Genomic DNA, 23183 nt, shown 5'->3' on the forward strand with positions numbered 1-23183 from the left:
AAGCCCCAAAAAGATGTGCTCTTCTTTGGTCAGTTCCCAGTATCAAAAATAGTATGTGTAAGCTCCCAGAGGTTTGATGGACTCTGGGGCATTGGTTATAGAAGGACATTAGTGGCTCTCTCTTTTCTAGCCTATGATGTCTTTGAAAAATACTTTCTTCTATGGACAGGTAGTCAAGTAGTCTTTTCCTGAAGTAATCCAATGAGGGAGAAGCTGTCGGCTCCCAAGGCAACTCATTTCCCTTTTGGATAGGTCCAGCTCTTAAGATTTTTTTCCTCCAGTGCCAAACATAACTTTGGTTCTTTGTAACCCAAATCTATTGTTCCTGAGTCTGCTTTCTTGGGCCAAATATCATGTTTAATCCTTCTTCTACAGACCAATCTTTGAAATACGTGAAAAGAATAAAAAAAAATCTTCTCCCCAGTTAGTTCAGCTAATAATCATTTGGTGTTAATCCAAGGTTCTCCACACTCCTGATGACTATTCTCTGGATACTCTCCAGCTTCCTGTGATCATAAAGTGAAAATAATTTTTGTTTTTCCCAACTGTTTCTGATTTAATGTTAGAATGACATGATTTTAGGGCTGGCATAGATTTGAGAGGTCAACTAGCCTCCTTCCCCCTCTTCTTTTATGTCAGTAATCTGATACTTCATCAGAATGGGAACTCCCAAGATGGAGCCTCACTTCTCTGGTGGAGATTATAGCTCTTTTCTAACTCATATCTACAGTGAGTCTACCTGAGGTTTAAGGCTTTGCCCACAGACACACAGCTAATAAGTACTAGAAGTGAGATTGAAAATAAGGTCTTTGGATTCCAACTTCAGCCCTCTTTTGACTTAACTTGAGTTGTCAGACAAAGTCATGAAAAAGCCACATGGCTAAATTCTGAAAAGTATACCCACCCCTCCTCTCATTGGATTTCTTCACTAGGTAGAAAGAACAGGAGGAACCTGGAATCCTTTTGAACCAGTTTCTACAAATGAGACTCTCTTAGGTATTTTTGTTTTCATTTGGTCATTTAAATTAATACATGTTAAACCCCTCATTACAGGAGAAGAAAAGGCAGTTTGTTTCTTCTTTCAGTCTCATATAGCTAGACATTTTGAAAACAAGGTAATTCAGTCGTTTCTAGGAAAAAAAGTATCTGTAAGTTTGATTGAACCCCCCTTTTTTTCTATTCCATTCTCTCTTCCCATCCCTCATCCCTAGTAAATTTGGTTTATGTGTGTAGCATAAGCCAAAGTAAGTAAGCAGTTAATAAACAAGAGTTTTCTATACTCTGGAGTTGGCTATATGTTTAATAAAATGGAATGAGCTTCAAACCTCAGCTTCGCCACTTCTTAGCTGTGTGACACTGGGTGAGTCTTCCCGAGGTCTGAGTTTTCTCATCTATAAAATTGTAATTTGGTCAGAGTTGGGGAGGATGATGTCATTAGGTTTCTTCTCCCTCTAAATCTGTTATCCTATATTCATTTTTGAACTTTGCTTTTCTTCTTACTTCAGAATGATGGATGTGAGTCATCTGGACTTAAAGGGTAACACAATAAAGCCACATTACCTTTCTGAAAGGCATATTTTATAGAGATATTACATCAAAAAGGAGGGACAGTTAGTTCCGCATGTATCCTGCTTTATCCCTATTAAGAGAAATCCTTCATCATTGATTTGCATTTCCAGGGTCCTAATGGCTGCTTGGAATGAGATAATCCCTTACACAGTCAGGAGAAAAGAGAGACAATATAAAAAGGAATTTTCCTACTTAAAATTGTTAATACTTTCCCTGCTTTTCTGGCCTTAAAGCTACTTACTGGTTTGTCTAGGTCCACATGACCTGTTTTATTACTCTTCTAAGCAGTCTTTTTCTTTCATTCACTCTTTTCTTTTTTCAGTCCATTATATAAAATATTTAAGATTAATCTTTCCAATAACGGTGGCTGTCATTTACATAGTGCTTTAAATTTTGTATATCAGGGATTAGACAATAAACATTTATTAAGCAACCACTATATACTGTGTTAAGGACTGGAGATAAAAAGAGAGACAAAAGGCAGTTCCTGCTGTCAAGGATCTCAGTCTAATCAAGTAAACAAAATTCAAATGGCTATGAACAAATGAGAAATGGACAGGATAAATTCAAAATAATTGTCAGAGAAAGAACTAGTTTAAGGGAGATGGGGAAAGGCTTCTTAAAAGAGGGGCAATTTTAGCTGGGTCCTGGAGGAAGTCAGGGAAGTCAGGAGGCAGAGATGAAGAGGGAGAAAGTGCTAGGCCTGGGGACATCCAGTGAAAAGGATGCCTGGAGTCCAGAGATTGAGTGTCTTGTTGAAGAGAGAGCAAGGAGGCCAGTGTCCTTGGATCTCAGAGTACATGGAGGCATATTGGATATTACTGGAAAGCAGGATCCTTAAATAAATCTATGAGATGGGTCAATAAGAGAAGGATCTGTAATCTTGAAGATGTTGGACCTTCTTTCACTGAGGCAGATCATACACTGGTCTGAAGTGTATAAGTCTTAAAGAGCTTTTTGAGGCTCAGACACCAAAAGTCATCTCAACTCATGGAATCTGGGTTGGAAGGAGCTTCAGATGCTGGCTGATCCCACCCCTTCATTTTACAATGGAGAAAACAGAAGTCGAGACAATAGTCTGGAAAGTGACCACATGGGGATCTTTACACAGCTAATACGTGTCAAACGAGGGATCTGGACACACTCTTCATGCCTATTTGAAAGATTTGGTCCCCTGTAGTTTTCCAGCTCAAAACATACCTTTTTCATTATGCTACGTTTTGCTCAGATACCGTCTATACTTCTTCCTTGTTTACATAATAACATTGATCAAACTTCAATTTTAAGACCTTTACAGCTGGTGCCTAACATGTCTTTTTGGTCTCATCTCCCAATCTTCCTCAATAGCAAACTCCAGGACATCTAGACTTTCACAGATAGAAGTTATTTGATAGACCATCTTGCCTAATGCATACATTTGAAGGAGCTCTTCAAGTCTACTTAAATTAGTCTCTTTCCATTTTCCCTCCATTGCTACTGGGTCTAGCCTAGCTTCTATTCTTGCTTTGGATGTCCCCCACCTTCCTTCTCCCCAATCCTTCTCATTCCTCCCTTCAAAGTCTAGCTTAAGTCTCATGTTACATAAGACCTTATGATACCTGGGGATGCTTTTCTTTTATAGACTCTGCAGTACTTACCAGGTCAGGACTGAAGTCAGGAAGACATCTCCTTGAGTTCAAATCTGTCCTCAGGCACTTACTAGCAGTGTGACCCTGGAAAAGTCACTTAATCTTGATCACTTCAGTTTTCTCATGTATAAATGAGCCGGAGAATGAAATGATAAACCGCTCCAGTCTCTTTGCCAAAAAAACCCCAAATAGACTCACGAAGAGTCAGACATGATTGAAAAAATTATTAACAATGAAATAGTATTTGCTGTATTTTGAAGCCCTAGACTGGAAGCTGAGAAACACTTATATCTATTAATGTTTGTGGATGTGACAGTAAGGAAGCCGTTTAGCTTCTCTTGGACACAATTTTTCAAATGAGAAATTAAAATGAGTAGATTAAATTATGTCCAAAGGAGGCATCTGTTAGATCTAAGATTTTATAATTGTATCTTTCAGCATTTGTTTACAGATCCTGAGCAGTTCACTTCTCTCCTGTTCAGAGGTTCCCCCCCCCCGCCCCCCCGGGATAGTACATAGTTTAGAGTCAGAGCATCATAGGATCATAGATTTAGTGACAAAAAGAATCTTTGAAGTCATTGAGTCTAGCTCTTTCATTTGATTGATAAGGAAGCCAGGGCCCAGGGGTGTTAAAAGACTGACCCAAGGTGATTTAGGCAGTAAATGTAAGAGGCAGATTTTGGGTCCCCATCATTCTGGCTGCAAGTCCAGTGTTCTATCTACTATTAAAAGAGTACAGGGTCCTTGTAACAAACTTCTTTTTATTCTGAGTATCAACTACCATATGGTAGTACAAAAAAGTGGATTGAGAATTTGGGTGCCAGTAAGAACTTCATTGAAGTCTTGTCTTGGACACATATTAGCTGTCTCACTCTGGGCAAGTCCTTTAATCTCTCAGGGCTCTGGAGAAGTCTCTAGATTTTGAGTGAAAGAGAAGGTACCAGCTTATGTGGATGGAATTTCCTCACCTGGGAGTTCCCTATACTAATGAAATCCCAGGTTCAGTCCCTATCCCATAATAATTGGAATCAATGAATCAGTAACTCTCTTTAGCGCCTATCAGACAATCTGATTGTGGTCTTCCAAAACTCAAAATCATATACAGTTCCTCTGCTTACTCTTATTAACATCTAGGATTAAAAAAATCACTTTACAGATCAAAAATCAGCTTCATATATATGGGCTCCACTCCAATGTGGAGTCTCCTATGCATATGGTGGGATTATATAAATTCTATGATAAATATATGAGATTTTTCTTGCACTCCAACCCCAATGAACAGAAGTAACAAGATGCTCTACACCCTGATATCTTTATCAGCTGAGATACACTTTTGATTGAATTACAAAGTAACTCAGTTAATCAATCAAATGGATGAACTGAGTATGAAGTATAAGGAGGCTTCAGATAAAATCTGATGATGAAATGTTTTAAGATTGATTTTAAAAAAGGACACATCTCTAGTTCTAGGTTTATGATAGAAGGTATTCAAGCCAGAAAAAAAGGATAAACTTTATTAATCTGGTTCCTTTGTCCTATAACCAGAGGGCAATGGTGGTGGGGTGGAGAGCTATGTTACTGGAGAAGAACAGTTACAAAATCAACTAACCAACCGACCAACAATAAGTGTATCCAAATTGTAGCTGAGAAAGAAAACAAATAGACTTGCTGAGATAAGAGAAGTGATTACATCTCCCAATATCATTTGCTGAAACATGAAATTCTAATGAGTCTTGGTAGGTCATTATCACCCTCATACAGGGATCTAGGTGGGCCTCAGGATAGTTAGTCTATAAGTATTTATTAGTGCCTGGTATGTTCCAGGAACTGGATCTGCAGTCAGGTAGACTTCAATTCAATTCTGGCATCAGATGCTTATTAGCTGTGTTCTCTTGAATAAATCACTTACTCTCCTTTTTTTTTTATGTTTTATTAGGTTTATTTATTTATTTTTTTATTTAAACATTATTTTATTTGGTCGTGTTCATACATTGTTCATTGGAAACAAAGATCGTTTTCTTTTCCTCCCCTCCCCCCCCCCCCCCCCCCGCCTTTCCCTCTCCCATAGCCGACCATGATTCCACTGGTTATCACATGTGTTCTTGACTCGAACCCATTTCCCTGTTGTTGGAATTTGCATTATAGTGTTCATTTAGAGTCTTTCCTCAGTCTTATCTCCTCCAACCCTGTAGTCAAGCAGTTGTTTTTCATCGGTGTTTTTACTCCCACAGTTTATCCTCTGCTTGTGGGTAGTATTTCTTTTTTTTTATTTAAAAAATTTTTATTTTTACACCCAAACCTTCTGCTTTGGAGTCAATACTGTGCATTGGCTCCAAGGCAGAAGAGTGATAAGGGCTAGGCAATGGGGGTTAAGTGACTTGCCCAGGGTCACACAAACTTACTCTCCTTCTGCCTCAGTTTCCTCAACTATAAAAATAGAAAGAAGAATAGAACCTACCTCCCAAGGTTGTTGTGAGGATCAAACAATATATTATTTGTAAGGTGGTTTGCATATTATATATTTATATATGGATTTTCATGATTATTATCATAATCATTTTTGTTATGCACTTAGAAAATCAACCTTTATGTCATCCTATTAATTTAAAAAAGTGCATTAGACCGAGAATGGAGAAAACTGTGCTCTAGTCTTAGCAACTGGCCATATGACATTGGTCAAGACAGTTATCCTGATTGTGTTTCAGATTGTGTTCTGTCTCCTGTAAAAATTGACATTGTTAGACTAAAATAAACTCAATTAGATGAGCACCCATTAGAGTTTCCTTTGTTTAAGACACTGTACTAAGGGCTAAGTATATAAAGAATGAAAACTAGTACCTGGCTTCAGTGACCTTCCATTTAAAGAGAAGCTGAAGATGTACACGCAGCTTAATAGATGTGACCATATTTGAAGAGAAAGAAAGAACGAACTAAACAAGCACTGTCCCTATTTGCTGCATGTCACTTGCTTACTTGAATAATGATGGTTGGTCTAACAGTGTAGTTTAGACAGAGGAGTGCTTATTTGGAATCAGATGACTCCCATTCTCACCCTTGTTCTGCTCTTTTATTCCCTGTATGATCCAGACCAAAATGATCCGACTTTTCCAAGCCTCAGTTTACCTCAGTTCAAAATGAGATTTGGGACTTGGCCCCTTTGTGCTTTTCAGCGCTAAATCCCATGAGATCTGACTCTGAGTGACTGAGAGGTAAAAAATTCAAAGGACCAGTTGTTTTGTCTGAATGATACCAAACAATGGACAACACATGGTTTCTATTCCCATAATACAGATTGAAATTGTTTTGTTGTTTCTGCTGGAAAGCTGATATTTTCATATATTTTTTTCTGGATGAGTATTAATTTTGTCAGAGAACTCATACCTATAGGCAGTCAAACAATTTATCTGGTTTGGAAATCTAACTTTATTTCTAATACAGCCATAGTTTTAGTTAACAGATAGAGTTCTGTGTCAAGAATTATGTAATTGGAATGAAAGGAGATGATTTTGGTCCCCTTCTTTGATGCTTTATGCCTCTGTAACTGTGGGCAAGACATTTAACCTTCTGGGCCTCAGTTTCCATATCTATAAAATGAGGGAATTAGACTAGATGGCCTTTGAGGTCTTTCTCAGCTCTAAGACTATGATCTTGGAATAGATTTGTTATTTTATCCATGTAGGCTGTCTAGTAGATAGAACACTGAATATGGAACCAAGAAGACCTGAGTCCAAATTTATTAGGTGTATGACCCTGGGCAAGTCATTTAGCCTCTGTCTCAGTTTCCCCATTTGTAAAGTGGGGACAAAAATAGCCTCTACTTACTAAGATTATTATGAGGATCATGTGAGATAATACTTGTAAAACACTTTGCAAACCTTGAAGTCTGACATAAATGTTAGTGATATGGATAATGATGATTGTGGTGGTGGTAGAGGAATACTTGTGGAAACTCCCTAGAATATTTCACCAGGAGTCAGTGGATCAGGCTTCTAATAAAATATTCATACTATAGCAGGTCCAAATTCTGCAACAGTTGAGTTGGCCCCGAATGCAAAGACTTTGGCTACTCTGAAAAAAGATTCAGTGAGACGGGAATTAAATCTAATGAAATTTATTTTCATTCCATGCCTTACAGTTTTATTTATATTTTCATTTTCATTTTTTTAAAACTTTCCTTCCCCTCTTGGAATCATTACTGTGTATTGGTTCCAAGGCAGAAGAACAGTAAGAGCTAGGAAATGGGGGTCAAGTGACTTGTCCAAGGTCACACACCTAGGATGTGTCTGAAGTGAGATTTGAACCTAGAACTTCCTATCTCTAGGCCTGGCTCTCAATCCACTGAGACACCCAGCTGCTCCCCACCAGTACCTTACAATTCTAAAAGACATAGGGTTGGGGAGCATTAGAATTGGAATAAGAAGGGATAATAGTAGTCTCTCAGTAAGGGATGACGATTGTCTTTGTGCGCTTTCATCTGTGATGTAGATGAGTGTGAACAAAGATATTTGTGCATGAAGGAGATTTCAGTGGAAAAGTCAATGCACAGAGACAGTCCCACTCTCTCAGCGTTGGAAGCCTGGGTCCAGTGGCACGAAAAGTTGTTACACCTGGAGACTTTCTCAGCTGGATTGGATGGCCGTGTTGTCCTTTGTGCTCCAACATGCTCTAAGCACTCCACAGTGCTTTGCTGCGTCGCCATCTCAGCCGTTGAACCTTCTTATTGGTTTCTTCTGTCTGTTCAGCCGAAGCAGTCTTTTGATGGTTAAATTCCAGCACTGCTCCTCCGTGCCTCTTTTTTTGCCATAATTATTTAAAAATTAATGTCTGTTGCATGAAAATAATTCTCTTGTTTTTTTTTTAAAGAAAAAAAATAAACTCCAAATTAACTGGAAAAAAATCATTTGCTTCATCCTAGGACCTAACTTCCTCCTCAGTATGATGAGAAGGTTAGATTAAATGTTCACTTGGCTTTAAATCTTGGGTCCTCCAGTAATCTGATTATCTTTCTCTCCTTTTTTTCGGAAACTCTCCTTTGTACTTACCACATTCTGCTCTGTATCATAGTTATTTATGCATATGAACACTGTATGTATACACATATATATTTATATCATTTTAGGTTTATTTCTTCTTATATTTATTTCTATAGCACCTCTTATGCTACCTTGCACATAGGTAAAGTTAGGAAAAGTTTGAGAATCTGGGCAGAACTGAGCTTCCTAATATTCTATTAGGTAGATAGAGTAGGTATTGGCCACTCCCATTTTACAGAAGAGGAAAGTGAGGCTCAGAGATGTAAATAAGTTCCACAAACTTACAAGGCTTGTTGGGGACTGAAATGATCCTGAAATTCAGCTCTGTTGATTCAGGCCCATTGCAATTTATATTCCTCCCATCATCTAGCAGACCTACTTGGCGTTTTCTCTAGGATCCATCCTCATTTCCATAGTCAAATTCATCGTGTGGTAATTGACAACGATAACAAAAATGACCGAAACAAACCAATTGGCCTTGTCACATGTAGTACAGCCGGTTCATGTAGATAGTCATGCCTGGGGCCCGAGCAAATTGTCAAAGTAATGTAATAAACATGAGGTTGTTTAACTTGAAGGCCTTGAGTTTCTAATTTGTTATTGACTTCCCTAAATGAAACCATATCCTTTATTTTTCAGGCCAAGAAAACACTCTGCAAGTCGACAGACGTTCTTCACGGACTATGTTCCCTTGAAGGAAACAGCCTGGAGATTTTGTATGGTGGGTCCTGGGGATGAAATACTAAGATTTTCTCAGTGCTGAAATGGTTCTATTGGTGAGCTAGTCAGGAACATTTGAAATGTTTTCACCCCACCGGGGTCACATTCAATGGGAATGTGAAGATCCCATTTGAAGCTGCTTGCCACCAAGCTGTTGATGAACTAGCAGAGATGCTCTCAAGTTTACTGATCTATTAATAATCCTTAGAAAAGGGTACCTGCCATGAGGCGTCATGGAGACGGTCGGTCACTGGATGGCTTGGCAAAACTCTCATCTCTTCATAAGGATCTGGATTCAAGTTTCATCTTTAGCCATTGCAAATTGCATACGTTTATAGACGAGTCTATCTTTCATTCTGTCTGTCCCTCTCTGTCTCTGCATCTCCGACAGTCTGTCCATCTGTCTACTTCCCTATAATAATAATAACCATAACTAACATTTTATAGCACAGGCTAAGCACTGAGCACATGCTAAGAACTTTATAAGTATTAGCTCATTTAATCCTCATAATAAGCCCAAGGGGCAAGTGCCATTATTATCCTCATTTTGCAATGGAAGAAACTGAGGCAAATAGACTAAGTGACTTTCCCAGGTCTCACATCAAGTAAGTATCAGAAGCTGGATTTGAACCCCAAACTTTCTGACTCTGGGCCAGGCACTTGATCCACTGCACCATTTCTCTCTCTCTCTCTCTCTCTCTCTCTCTCTCTCTCTCTCTCTCTCTCTCTCTCTCTCTCTCTCTCTCTCTCTCTCTCTCTCTCTCTCTCTCTCTCTCTCTCTCTCTCTCTCCTCTCTCTCTCTGTGTCTCTCTCTCCCTTTCTCTGTCTCTGTCTCAGTCTCTGTCTCTGTCTCTGTCTCTTTTTCTCTCTCTCTCTCCAGTTCTCCAAACAGACTTGATTACAAACACAGACCATTTTAGAGGGGGCTTTTCCTCCAGGAAAATGACCATTGAGGAGTTTCTTTCCAGTTCTGAGATCTTGAGATTCTCCAGTTTTGTGATTCTGTCCTGTAGGCCTTCATGTGGGTGGCTGCTCTTTGGGTACATGTCTTTGCCCTTTCACTGCCCCAATTCAAGCCAACCATGAAGATTGTTCCCTCCCCCAACTGAACCTCAGCTGGAGCCATTGATTCCAATTTCCAGCACTACAATTGAGGATATCTAAAAACAGACATGTGTAACCTGGGACATTTTGGGGCCTGATATAAATACAATGGCCAGGAGCATTTAGCCACAACATTTCAGCCTTTATTCTTAGGTAGACGTAGACACTAGCAGGGGTGTGGAGTCACAGTTCCTTCAGTTGCTGTAATCTGTATTAAAACCCTTGCCTTTATGATGCAACCTAAAGATTTCTTTTATTTTCCCCCCAAAGAATCGCTAACCTTGCTAACACTGTGCATTCACAAATGAGCATTTGAGTGTATTTTTGTGTGCCTGAGCCAGCTTGCACTGTTCACCGTCGTTCCTAATAAGTAACTCTATAGCTGTCTATAGTTTGTCTAGAAACATCTCACCTGTCTTTGGGGTCTTGTTAAAAAATAAATCTTCTCAGATTGACTTGACAATCTGGAACAAATCCTCGATGTCAGATTTCCATAGAGTCCTCTCAAAATATATCAGACTCCAGGTCTGAATACATTGGAGAAAGGATCTTCTACCTTTGCAGGATTCCTAATGCAAAGCTGACTCGCTATAGTACACACCCAATACATTTTTACTATTCTCTGTGAGCACGTGTGTGTATTCGTTCATCCTTGCCCATTTTTATCATTTCTAGAAGTTTCTAAATCATTTTGACCATTTCGCCAGCTCTCGAAATTTTGCTTGTCCACCATATTCCTGGGGGAATATGGCCCCTCCTATTGCTAGTCAGTCCACTTTGTGGCTCCAGGTGTGGTGGGGAGGACCCTGGAAATCCCTGTTGATGGAAGGACTGTATTAGCAAGCTTTGGTGATTAGGAGACTTTATGTCTTTGCTTGAGGAGTCTATCCCAGCTTTGCCCCAAAAGAAACCACACCCATCCGAGGAGGAGCTGAGGGGGCTGCATTTTTTTTTTTGTGGGTTTGCTGTTGATCTGTTTCCTGATGTAAGAATTTACTATAATTGACAATCAGACTGGTGATATACAGGATGCTTTAGTCTAAATAACTTAAGGTGCTTGTTGGGGGAAAATAGAAAGCCTTAATTGAATCAACAGAAACATGAGATTGTAGTTAAAGGCAAACAGCTCCAATGCACAAAAGTAAAGGCAAGGGGGGTGGGGCTGTTTTTAAGGACAGTGTCAAGCAGGAGGTTAATGTGAGTGTCTGGGTTATTTTTTTACATAAAAGAAAACAAATCTTCATGGTTGAGGAAATGGTGGTTCACTTGACCTGGATCACCCAGTTTGTGTGGCTGCATATCTCCCAGCTATTGCACGGTTGACCAGTTCTGTCATCTACTTTGCATACGCAGACAGACCCAGACGCCATTTGGCTCATGGCTCACCATAAAGGTGCAGGTAGACGGATTCTGGAAGTCTGGACTCCATCCTAGATTTAGATACCAACAGATCTGCAGCCCTGGTGGGAAAGAGGCTCAGAAGGTAGGAGGGATCGCCAGGAGGCTCCTAGGTGCAAATCACTTGTGTGAACAGGCAAGACCAGAACCTTAAGAAGATGATTCCATGGATCTGGGACTCTGGATTCTGCTCCTTTCCATTCAACCTTCTTTGATTGTCTACTATGGGCAAGGAAGAAAGGAGATGATAGGATGAGGGGAAGACTAGGAGTTAGGAAGACCAGGCTTTGAATCACTTCCTTCCTCCCCATTCTTCTGGCTATAGGATGTTATAAAAGGGGGACTCGGAGAGGAGGAATGACCAGATCTACAAGCTTTCTATGTTACTCCGGGATCCCCTAATCTGAGGAAATCCTCTCTATGTGCCTCTGATAGGACGGGGTGATCCTTCTTTAAAGGCACTTTTATTTCCACCACCTCATTGCAGAGCATATTATCTAGCGCATTGTAGACATTTAACAAATGCTTTTCGATGAAATAAATTAGCTGGCTAGCTAGCGATATGGATGGATGGATGGATGGATGGATGGATGGATAATAGATAACAAGATTAGTGAGCATTTATTTTGTTTTCCTTTTGGTATTGTGGAAGTGTGCTAAATGCTGGGAATACATAGACATGGGTATGGACAGTATATCTATAGAGTCATTGATAGAAATAGATATAAATATAGGCATGGTCAGCAAGAGAGCTAACATTCCCCTTTTCCTCATTAGATTCCTTTCTATTTATTTTGTACATGGGTACACATACACCCTGTGTGAACATGACGTATCTAATCTATGCAATCTCTCTCCATTTCTCTTTGTCTCTGTGTCTCTCTCCCTATCTCTCTGTCTCTCTCACCATTCTCTCTCTGTCTCTGTCTCTCTCTCTCCATTTTTCTGTCTCTGTCTCTCTCCATTGCTCTGTCTCTCTCCCTCCCCCCTCTGTCTCTCTGTTTCTCTCTGTCTCTCTCTGTGTCTCTCTCTATCTCTCTCTGTCTCTCTCTGTCTCTCTCTGTGTCTCTGTGTCTCTGTGTCTCTGTCTCTGTCTCTGTCTCTCTGTCTCTGTCTCTCTCTGTCTCTCTCTCTCTCTCATATCTCTATGTGTATACTTCTACTTGTTTTCCCCAGTAGATTATAAGCTCCTCAGAGGCAATGGATTGTCTGGTGTCTCACCCATTATATTGTGATTCCCTGGAAAGTTGAGACTGTGCTGGTCTTCCTTTGTACCCAGGGGGGGTTGGGAGGGGGGTCGGGGACTTGTAGCTCAGTGCTTGGCACAAGGAAGAGGGACATAAAGACTTCTTTCTTTCTTTGTGTCTCTGTCACTTACTCCCTAGTAGCTTCTTAAAGAATGTCTGTTGATGGCTAGATTGGGTTCAACTGGTTTGATTGGGTCCAATGCGTGCTCTTGTCTTACGTCTTCTTAACATGAGTTACACAAGCTTGTCGGGTGGTCCTCTGGCTTCTTTTGTGTGCATTCAAAAAATGCACTAAGAGGACATCATTATAACCGAATATCGAGGAGGAGCTCCTTGTGCCTTGCTGGTCAGTGTCCTGGATTCTCTTCCCTCACCCTCTCTGATCTCTGCTTTATTAGTATAACAAAGCCCTTTTCCATACCTTTTCCTTTTCCCATGTCCTCCATTCCCAAACTCCTTAACATTTTGTTTTCTTTGATTGGTCGATCTGGTGCCACGGCCATTCTGAGCCGATCCCTCATTATGTTGCTTCGAAGCTGAATGATCAAGGAGGAAGCATCCGGGGCCTCGCCAGCCTGTCTGCCTGGTCCACTGGGCCTGGCCCGCCTGGCCCCTGGGGGTCACTAATGGCTGATGTTCCTCTAATTATAGCCATGTTTCTTTCTGGGCCAGTTAATGGGCTCACGGCAGGGGGCGACTCCGCTTCCTGACTAAGAGCCCACCTTCATTACTTTAAACTGTACATCAGAACACTGCCATCTTAGACTAACCCAGGAGACCCCGTCTCCCAGGTCTGCGGCAGAGCTTTCCTTCTCTAGCCATGGAGGATGGGATAATGAGGCCTGATTAGGAGCAGAAAATATGGAAAGCCTCCATAAAGAGAGATGGGATCTATGATAACGAGCTTCCAGAAGGCATTTGTGCTTTTGAGGGAAGCAAAGGCAGGAAGTCCAGTCCTGGGATTCTTCCCTCTACTTTCCACTCTCAGGAATCTCCTTCTCCTGCCATTCCTTCAGGCCTCCTGGAAGGTTTTGGGGTCCAGGGCTTTTGGCCACCTTGGAATGAAGGAGCGCCTTCCCCCTGAGCTTACCTCCGAATTAAGTGCTGTCTCCTTCGGATGTAGCCATTCACATGTTGTCCCCCCAGTTAGATTGTGAGCTCCTGGCCTTTTGTTTTACCTGGGCTGGGCTGGGCATTGTAGCCCAGAGCCTGGAACATAATAAGAGGGACATAAATATTTTTTGCCTTGACTTATTCTGCTCAGTTGGCTCAGTAGAGAAAATGCAGATTCAAATGCAGCCTCAGACCTCACTGTGTGACCTTGGGCAAGTCACTTAACCTCCATTTGCCTCAGATTTTTGAAATATATATTGAGGATAATAATAGCACCAACCTTCCGAAGTTGTTGGAAAGATGGAATGAGATAATTATAAAGTGCTCTGGAAACCTTAAAGCACTACAGAAATATAAAGTGTTTGGCATAGGACTTGGTACCCAGTAAACACTATATAAGTGTTAGTTCATACGCTCTTTGTTGCTGTTATCCACCATATACTAGTTTTCTGAAGAATACCCAAGAAATCCAAACAAAAGGGTAATGAATTCCCCATCATTGGTGCTATTCCAGTGGTGGCCAGATAACAAGTTGGGAAGGCTAAAGTTGCCAAATAATGCTATTGTAAGAGTCCTCTTTGGATGAACTCTATGTCGTTCCAGCCCTAAGACTGTATAATTTTTTATGAAAGCACAGATAGGAAATGAAGGGGAGAAGGAAATGATTCCTCTTCATGGATCCTGGCTAGATAGTTCCTAGATCTACTATGAAGTCACTTCAGGACCTTTCTTTGCTCATAACGATCTCATAATCTTTGGAGACTTCAAAGCATGGGGAGTGGAGCTAGAAGAGACCCCAGAGGTTAGATAGTATAAACTCCTCATTTTATGGATGAGGAATCAAGGCCAGATCAATTAAGGGACTTGCCTTCTAACCCTTAAAGTGCTGTATAAACATGAGCTATTATTGTCAATGTTGTGTATAAACTTATCTATGTGCATATTATCCACCCTATCAAAATGTGAGCTCTTTGAGGTTAGGGCAGGTTTTGGCTTTCCTTTGCTTTAAAAAAGCTTAACACTGTGCCTGCTGGATGATTGCCTGACCTGTGCAGTTTGGATTTGGAGGTTGGTACCAGGATTCTAAATCCTGCTCTCTTCTGATTGCTCCACACTCTCTCGCTTTCATCCCATCTATATTGAGAAATGTTTGAGCTAGATATGTCTGAGTCCTCTATCAACTGAGTCAGGATCTTATCTTCCCTCCCATGCCATGGTGTATGACATCAGAGATGGGGAGCCAGTTGGATACCCTTGAGGCTACACATTCATTCCTTAAAAAAATAAAATAAAATGAATAATCTCCATCTGTCATGGTCATGGCTAGATTGAATTGCCTTGGAGTATTCCAAGGGCCCAACTGGTTTGGCAGTATTGGCTATAGCCTAGATGGAGATAACTAGACCCTGCCCTCATTGTATCCTTCTCTTGATGCTTCTGCCCCCCATCTTCCTCCAATTTGGAGGTTTGGGCTCCCTTTGTCTCTAAACAAAGTCTCTACTTGTTTAAGTTCCAATATACCTCATTAAAAATCAAGGGCCTTAAGAATTCACTGGTCATCTGATTCTTTTGTGAGACCCCCACGAATTCCCAACACTCCTACAACCCCCTGGGACAAGGATGAATTCTTTGCGCATGGTTGTCCACTATCCAAATCCTATCCTCTTTCTGACTTTTTCTAAGAAGGTTTAGAGGAATGTTAGTGAATGGCTTGGTCTGAAAGGTCATGTCCAGTGGTCTGATTCATGGCAAATGTAGAGAACCATTTTCTGAAGCGAACACAAGTCGGCTCTCTAGTTCTCCCTTCTAAAATGCAGAGAATTCTCAGCTTCTGACTCCAGTAGAGCCAATCATCCAATGAAGACATAGAAACTCTGTACTTAGGGTCCCAGAAAATCATGGGTAAGAAATGTGGGAATATTTCCAGTGGGAAACAGAACTCACAAAGGTTAATGTCTTGACCCTTTTGTCATTGACAAGGACCTTTGACCAAATACAGAGCAAGGTAAATGGACGTATAGCCATCCTTGAAAGGAACTTCATCATTCTCAAGGAACCCAACATCCCTCTCTTCCTTCTTAATTGCCAATTTTCTCACCATTCAGTGCCATGTGTAAGAGAGGTAGGTGTGTAATGAGGGCTGATTCTCACACACTCCCTTCAGTGAAATGTCCCCTGTTGAGGGAAATATTCAGGTTCACAGGAGTAGAACCCCACAAGGTACCTGTGCACATTTGAGAACATTCCAGACATCATTAGTGGATGACAATATAGCTCATCTTCCCAGGTACAAAGCATTCAGGGATGTCCTGAATGGCATTTACCTTAGGCCTGGCTTAGGGCATGGAGCAACCTAGCATGTGGGCTCAGGCAAGGGGTTATATGTAGTAATCAATTCTGTAGCTCACAGTCAGAAAAGAAATAATAGTATCTATAGAGCACCCGCATGGGGGTGTGGACATATTCGTTATTCATTGACTAATACTGACCCAACACAAGATGATTGTCAGGTCAACCCTTCATTCATCGTTTGCAGAGGGTAGAGTGTATCAGTTGTTTTCAAAATCATCCAGGGCTTTTGGAGCAAAATCCAACCCAAGTAATCCCATGCAAAGCAATCTTACTCCCTTTGGTCCACTGTAATCCTATCCTATGGAATCTAAGCCAATGTAACCTGCTACAATGCCATCTAAGCCAACTCCATCTACTTCAGTCCAGGCCATTCAATTCCCTTCACATCACTGCCAAGAACATTCATCAGTGCCTGCTATGTTTAAGGAAGGCATTGTGCCTCTGGGGTCGAAGACTATCAAAGCAAAAACAAAATAAGGCCTGCCCTCAAGAGCTTGCCTTCTGAAGAAAAAGAACAGGTGGGGATAAGAAAAGTCCATGCAAAGTGCTTTGAAGAGGGACAAAACATTTACCATTTGGGGTGGGGTGGGGGTCCTCAGGAAAGGCCAGAATAAGACTTGGCCAGTGAACAGGGACTTCAAGTTTATTAGTGTTTTATTTATTTATTAATCCCTTATGCTAGGCATTGTGTAAGACACTTGGGAATACACTGAAGCTCACCAATTCCTTTCCTCAAAGAGCTTCATCCTAATGGTGGAGGGAGGCATCATGGATAACCATAGGGATAGTGAAGACACTAGGAGACAGCAAGGGAGAAGTGGGGATGGGTAGACAGGGAAAGCAGATCATACACTGGTCTGAAATGTATAAGTCTTAAAGAGCTTTTTGATGCTCAGACACCAAAAGTCATCTCAACTCTTGAAAAAGATGGTCCTTGAAGCCTTGGACAAGTTTTTGGGTTCTAAGCAGTAGAAATGTGTTGTCTTCAATATTGGGGAAGTCAGTCCCTGACCTCAAAGAACTTACTTTCCATTGTGATGATACAAAAAGGTAAACATGTAAGCGAGTCTAAAATAATCCAGAGACAGAGACAGAGACAGAGACAGAGATAGAGATAGAGATAGTCAGAGACAGAGAGAGATACAGAGTGAGAAAGGGGGGGAGGGAAGGAGGGGGAGGGAGAAAGAGAGAAAGGGAGGGAAAGTAGAGAGAGAGAGAGAGAGAGAGAGAGAGAGAGAGAGAGAGAGAGAGAGAGAGAGAGAACTAACAGGGGGATGAGGGAAACATCATGTGCTTACAAAGATTAAGGTGATGCTAGGATTTGACTTACCTGACAAACTACCTTCCCTCTCTTCTTCAAAGTACTCGGATGCTTCAGTTTTGATGAGAAAATACCATTTCACAATGCATCTTTTTCAAGGGTTTTCTTTATTTTTCATCATATAGAGTAGATTTCTTTTATGGGCCCCCACCCCACCCCAAATGGTAAATGTTTTGTCCCTTCAAAGCACTTTGCATGGACTTTTTTTATCCCCACCTGTTCTTTTTCTTCAGAAGAAGGCAAGCTCTTGAGGGCAGGCCTTATTTTGTTTTTACTTACTGAGGTCTTTGACTTCAGAGGCACAATGCCTTCCTTAAACATAGCAGGCACTGATGAATGTTCTTGGCAGTGATGTGAAGGGAATTGAATGGTCTAGACTGAAGTAGATGGAGTTGGCTTAGTTGGGATCATAGTAGGTTACATTGGCTTAGATTCCATAGGACTGGATTACAGCAGATGAAAGAGAATAAGATTGCATTGAATGGGATTACTTGGGTTGGATTTTGCTCATAAAACTCTGGATGATTTTGAAAAAAATACAGATATATGTGTATATATATATATATAGGGATCACATGCTGATAAATTTTAAAACAATCATTTTCTGACATTTTTCTATCCATGTTCTTTCTCTCTCTTCTTCCTCAAGACAGCAACTAATATGATATAGTTTGTACATGTACCACCAAACAGTACATATTTCTATGTTCTTCATATTGTAAAAGAAGACACAAATTGCTTATAAAATGGAAAAAAAATCTCATGAAGAAATAAAGTGAAAATGATATGCTTTAATCTACATTCAGGCGCCATCAGTTTCTTCTCTGGCAATCACCAAAGCTTCTTAACACCTATTTTGCCAATTACAGCCACAGACCGCTGCCTGGAGCATGGAGACTTATCCAGGGTCCTATAAGCTGTATCAAAGGCAGAACTTGGACCCTTCAAGTTCTTCATAAATTAAGAACTGGAAGAGACCTCCAAGGTCTCCTAGCCATCCCAGTGCCTCCCTTTTCCAGCTGGAGACATAGATGCCCGGGGCACTGAAATGCTTTCTCTAGGGTTTACTCAGCACTAAATCTCTGAGGCAGGATTTGAATTCAGCCTCGCTGACCCCCAAACCCAAGCTCAAAACGCGTCTTTCTGCTCTGCCTTGTTCCTGATGTATTACGCAGCTTATCCTGAGGACAACTGTGAGGCCACACTATGAGATTGATTCCTTTAAAAGGACGGGAGATGTGCTCAGACCTGCAGTGGGAGACTGGGGAATCGTTCCGGGAGGGCTGGTTCAAACAGACCGGTCTGAAGCCCTGTGGTTCGGAAATGATCAAGAAAAAGGAAAATAGACAAATCTAAAGGTTCGATGAACCCCAGACTATCTCAAAGGTGCCACAGCCTCCCCTCTCTGTTCCATAAACCACGAACCCTCTATTTGAGCGGATCTGAGAGGGAATGGATTTAAAGAGATTAATATCGGGGCTCCCTCTGCTGGCAGATGTTGAGTACAGCACCAACAATTTTCATAAAAAGCTCAAAGCCTGATTACCACGTTAGCCTGAACCCTTTCCCAAATAATCAGTCCTAACGCCCACAGTAGGGAAATTGTTCGGGGTTTGAAATGGTGGCCAAGGAGATACCATAGAGGAAAAAGGATCTTCCCTTCCCTTCCCTTTCTTCAATGTTTCCTTTTACAAGTGAAATCTCTAGTACAGGAGAAAAGGCTTCTGGAGTCTCTAGACCTATAATCTACCTTTATCTTTCAACTGTAAGGTGAGTAGAAAAGCATTTATACTGCCTTCTTCATAGGGCTTCTGGGAGCGTCAGATGAAGGAGGCAGTGCAGTCCTGAAGCAAGAACAGGAGACTTGGGTTCAAATTTCCACTCTACCTTTTATTCCCTGAGTGACTATGGGCAGATCACTTAGCTTTCTGACACTTTCCCTTCCTTTCCTCTGTTTTAAAATAAATATGATTCATTTAAACATTAATATTATAAATTATTATAATATAAATATATAACATTCAATATAGAAATAATATATAAATTATTATAATATAAACAGACAATATTATATATAATATTAATATTATAAAACAAATAATATATAATAGAAATATATGACATGCAATAAATACAAATATAAATAATTATAACATAAATAATTAATGGCCATATTCTACATAATTTTAATACTATAAAATAAATAATATAGAATATAAATACATAATATACAATATATAAATAATATACAAATCATACTATAAATAATGGATATCAATATTATATGATATTAATATTATAAAATAAAGAATATATGATATAATATGTAACATATAATATATAAATTATATATAAATTATCATAATATAAGTAATTGATAGCAATATTATATGACATTATTATAATAAAATAAATAATATATGATATAAATATATAACATATAATATATAAATACAATATAAATAATTAATATTAATATTATAAAATAAATCATGATATGTATTATATGCATAATATAATATATTATAAATATATAAAAATAATATAAAATAAATTATAAAATAAATAATATATATGAATATATAACATACAATATGTAAATAACATGAATAATAATATACATAATTAATGTCAATATTATATATAATATTAATGTTATAAAATAAATATAATATAATATAAATTTATAGCATGCAATATATAAATAATATATGAGTAATTATAATTAATACCAATATTATATATAATAATAATATTAAAAAGAAATAATATGTAGTATAAATATATAGCATACAATATGAATATATAACATACAATATATAAATAATCATAATATAAATGATAGATGTCAATATTATACATAATATTAATATTATAAAATTTATTTTATAAATAATTTTATAAATAAAAATTAAATGAAAAGAATGAGCTCTGTGGCCTCTTGGGTCTTTCTCAGTTCTGAATTTATAATTCTTTAAGCATGTTTTGAATGGGAGGAAGAATGTATAGAAGAATGAATGAATGAATGAATGAATGAATGAACATTGATAAGTTCTATGTGCCACATACTGTGCTAAACTCAGGGGTAAACACAAAATAAAAAAAATAGTCCATTCCCTTGAGAAATGTCCATTTGTCTAGGGGATACAGCACATAGAGGAGAGTGGTGGCCAATAAAGAGAATTTGGATCATTTTCCTCCTGAGAGACAGAGGGAGAATGAGTTATTCTATAATACAATGGATATCCCCTTTGCAGAAGCAATAGGGCTCTTGACTGTCCAGAGTAAGTGGGAGAAAGGGGAGGGTACTGAATGGATGCCAGACATGACCAGATGAGTGGGTGGCTGTGAAGGTGAAGCAGGGGCTGAGATCTGGGGTCACTTAGAGAGAAGAGTCCATATAGGATATTTTGTGTTCATTCAGTCACCAAACAAGATGGTGGGTTCTTGGGACAAGACTTTCAAAAACCCCAAGGCAGAGCAAGCCAACTTCCCTGGGGGTGTGACATGAGGTGGTTTTGCTGGGAGAGGGTCAGGGCAGGAGTGGCAGATGTGCAGTTTAGGTGACCAGGTGCATGACTGGATTGTCTGTGAACGTGATCCCATTGCCTGCAGAGTATGGCTTCTGGGTTTGAAGCTTGCTTCTGACATTTACTATCTGTGGGACTTTGCAGCAGGTTTGAGCTCCAATTCCCTTATTGGGCAACAAAAGTGGTGATAACAGCCCCGTCTCAGTGGATTTTTATGAGAAAATATTCATAAAAGCTTTGGAAACTTTGAAGCTCAGTAGTGATTGTTATTGTCAGAATTGGTCATCCCCATTGCAGAGCCTTCAAAATGGATGCTTTGTACAACTCAGATGCGCATCTCTGTGACTGATGAGAGTGCCTGTGCTGGCCAGGGCATTTTCAGTGAAAACAAGAAGACCAATCCAAGCTGATTTCTTTAGCCTCCGGATCGGTCTTTCCAACTTAAGTAAAATATACTATGGAGGAAGATAAGAAGTCATCTAAGTAAGTAAATGGCTGTCAGAGTGTAAGTGAGAAAGGAGGGAAATATTGGTGCTCAGATGCCATGGAGATGCCTCAAGGAAGACTACATGGCCTCCCAGCACTCATTTGGAGGGAAGAAGGGTGCAACCCCAGAATCTCTTGCACCACTTCAGAAGACAGAGGAGATTCCCAAAGATAAGGAACCAGCAGGAGAACTAATATAAAATTCTGACTCATGAAAACTCCCAAATATAACTATTGGATTCTTTCTCCAAGTTCTGTTGCCTATTTCCCAGAATCCTCTATGGATATTAATTTGTAAATTAATTTGTGCCTTAATATAATTTAAAGGCAAAATCGTAAATCAGAAAGACTTCATCTCTTCTAAGATTTATGCTGGCAAAATAGAATTATGTTAAATACAACAAACAGACTGATTTTTTTTTTTAAACCCTTACCTCCCATCTTGGGATCAATACTGTGCATTGGCTCCAAGGCAGAAGAGTGGTCAGGGCTAGGCAATGGGAACAAGTGACTTACCCAGGGTTACACAGTTGAGAAGTGTATGAGACCAGATTTGAACATAGAACCCCCTGTCTCTAGGCCTGGCTCTCCATCCACTGAACTACCCAACTGCCCCCTCAAACAGACTGAATTCTAAAGGACTAAGTTCTGTAAATCCAGGGACTATTTCAAACTTGCAGGCTAAACTTCAAGCTCTTTGGCCCAATATTTGAAGCTCTTCGTGCCCTATATTGCAGGTGTCAATTTTGTGTAAGCTGTTTGAGTCAAACTTGCCTTCTTGCTATTCAACACACATATTGTTTCATCTTTTGTCCTTGCTCCATTCCTTTTAATTGCATAATCTATTCTTCCTGCTGAGATGCTCAACTTCCTCATCTCCACCTCTTACAATAAGTAGCTTCCTTCAAAGCCCAGTTAATTCATCACTTCCTTTTGGAAAGCTTCTCTCTGATTTCCCCTACTTCTTGGTATTGTCTTTCTCATCAAATGATCATTAATATGTACAGCAATAGGGCAACTGGGTGGCTCAGTGAATTGAGAGCCAGGCTCAGAGATGGGAGGTCCCAAATTCAAATCTGGCCTCAGACACTTCCCAGCTGTGTGACCCTGGGCAAGTCACTTGACTCCCATTGCCTAGCCCTTACCACTCTTCTGCCTTGGAGCCAATACACAGTATTGAATATAAGACAGAAGGTAAAGTTTTAAAAAAATGCATACCAATGGGAGAGGCAGCATGAGATAATAAATAGAAAGCCTGCTCCAGATTTAAGAATTAGGCACAAGTCCAGTCTCTGTTGCACATTGACCATATAATGTTGGGAAAGTTTCCCATTTTCCCAGGTTGATCTCTAAGTCTCCTAGTTAGTGGTGAGGCATCAGTCAGCAGCAGCAAAGATAATCCCCATGACAGGAACTCTCTGGACTGATAACAAAAAAATCCACTTATATCCGTTTCGTTTTGTCCATTTCTTTTTCTTTACCAAAACTCTAGCCTAGTACATTGCTATTTAGTTGTTCAGTAAAACTTTCGTGGGCTGGATTAGATTGAAATGAGAAATCTAGTTGTATCCAATGACTTATTTTATTAAAATTTATGTTATGAAAATGGAAGATGACATGATAAGTTTTTTAGAAATCTTCAAAGACTACCTCAAGCCTTTTATGCAGACTTTAAAGGCAAA

The 23183-nt window shown here is 39.8% G+C and overlaps 1 long non-coding RNA gene across 1 annotated transcript in view; it reads left to right on the forward strand.

The window, feature by feature from the left end:
• Positions 1-8108: 8108 nt before the first annotated feature.
• Positions 8109-23183, forward strand: part of LOC130453885 (uncharacterized) — a 35997-nt gene continuing 20922 nt past the window's right edge. The window contains exon 1 of the long non-coding RNA XR_008911530.1: positions 8109-8951. This is a non-coding gene — a long non-coding RNA (uncharacterized LOC130453885). The remainder of the gene's footprint in view (positions 8952-23183) is intronic.

This window comes from Monodelphis domestica, chromosome 1, assembly GCF_027887165.1.
Source record: "Monodelphis domestica isolate mMonDom1 chromosome 1, mMonDom1.pri, whole genome shotgun sequence".
NCBI lineage: Eukaryota > Metazoa > Chordata > Mammalia > Didelphimorphia > Didelphidae > Monodelphis > Monodelphis domestica.